The sequence below is a fragment of the Quercus suber genome, unplaced genomic scaffold (assembly GCF_002906115.3).
Source record: "Quercus suber isolate HL8 unplaced genomic scaffold, Cork oak 2.0 scaffold_637, whole genome shotgun sequence".
Classification (NCBI taxonomy): Eukaryota; Viridiplantae; Streptophyta; class Magnoliopsida; order Fagales; family Fagaceae; genus Quercus; species Quercus suber.
The window spans coordinates 411,484-413,587 of record NW_027070079.1 but is presented as its reverse complement, the minus strand read 5'-3'; positions in this window follow the sequence as shown (position 1 = coordinate 413,587).

The window sequence follows — 2,104 nt, the reverse complement described above, 5'->3', positions numbered from 1 at the left end:
ATAAAGCATAAACATTTTTTTTTGTGATTACATTTCTAATATATATATATATATATATATTTTATTTTTTTTGAGAAAGAATATATAGTTATGTTGGTGGTATATTAGTCACGAGCATGCACATACACATGCATAAATATATTGGTTTTTACCTACCGAGACTGTAACGGCATGTATGCCTTGGATATGAAAATTACAACCATATATATTCTGGACCACTTGAATGCATTTTCATTTCTGAAAACAGCTAGCTTAAAATTATATAATTCTAAACTAAATGAATAAACTAACGGTATTGTTGCCAAAGACTTTGTAGCTGAATTAACACCTCTCTATATACAAAGTGTTTGAGAGTCTAGGGGGAAAAAATTCGAGCTAGCAGCATATTGTAATTATCTCTATCTAAAAAAAAAAAAAAAACCAACGGTATTGTTGAGCATTATGGACCTATACAATTTACTGAGAAGTAGATTTGGGGGGAAAAAAATTCACACACAAACTTTACTTGCATGGTTTGGTGATATATGCCAACGTCCATCCAAACAAGTGGTTAATATTTCTACTATTACGATTGAGTACTGTATAATTTACATATATGAACTACCATCTATAACTCATATGTTATGAGAAAGTTGTGAATAATTAATTTGTCGGTTGTGAGATAGGAGATTTAATTCTTATATCGACATTCTCCATTCTCCATATTTGTAGGGATTATGTATTTTGGAGGTCAATATTCCACAAAGGGTTTCAAAAACCATAAAAAAAAAAAGTGTTGTCCCTTGTTTGTAAAAATAATGAGAATACCCTTTAAGCCCTTAGGTATTTTGGCCACTGTCTTGAAGAAATCTTGGCCACTGTCTTGAAGAAATCTAATTAACCGAATTGATTTGGGCAGCAATTCAGTATGTGATAACTTTTCTAAATTTTTAGTATTCTTTCCTTATTGCATAAATATATTGTTGAAGAAGAATATAAGATGATTCAAGTTGAGGAAACGAAGAAAAGCGTGTAAAAATACCTAAATGACACTAATAAAAGCAAGTAAAGAAATTACATGTCAATTAAGTATGTGGGATATTATATAATTTTGAATAAGATTAAATGACACAAAAAAAAAAAAAAAACTATATGTGGTCAACTATGATTAGTTTGTTAATGATTAATAGTGAACTACAAAGTTTTGGTACTGGTACTTGGTAATTGTTGTTGTCCTTGTCTCAATATTGTACAATGCTGATCTGGAAAGCACTGAAGCGGCTACACGGGTGCCGCACTGGTGTTCAACGCAGCTACAGGGGTGCTACATCGGTGTCCGATGTGGGGTGCAATGGGTGATGCCGCTGCCCGCGCATCGGTGCCACGTCATTTTTTTTTTGGACTTGCGCCGACTCAAGCCGATTCGCACCAAATCGCTCCAATTCGGACTGTATCGGCCGGCCGAAACCGACCGATATAGACTGGTACCTGCTGATTTAGGCCGATACCGGCCAATTCAGACCGATATTGGCTTTGAATCAAGCTGATTTGGAAGGCCTCTTTGCTTTCTGCTCTCCGTTTCCCCTCTCTACTCTTTGTCTCTCCTCTCTCACAATCTCACTCCCTAAGAACCCTTGGTCACAATCTCACAGTCTCAGTCTCCACTCACCAACAAATGTAGCAGCAGCATTAGTCGTTCCTTCAAATCTTATCTCGCTGCCCAAGATTCCCAAGTCCGCGCAGTACACTTCTTACCCTTACTTCTATATTATTATTATTATTATTATTATAAATCTTATAACACCGTTATTTTTTCTGATTCACAATTATTAGTTACTTTTGAAATTATAGGATTTTTATTTGTTGAACCCCTAAATTATAGGGTTTAAAAATGTATTTTTCCTCTCAAAAGTTAATATACTATTGCTCTTAAATTTGGTATATGTTTATATAATGTGAAAAAATATGCTTAGCAATATATAGAAAATATAAATAAAAATATTTTTAATAATTTTTTAATCGCCGCACTCCGCCGCACCCACATCTTACTTTTTCAAAAATTGTCGAGTCCTGTACTTGCACTCGCACTTACACCCGAATCCGAAAATGCACATGTGCTTCATAG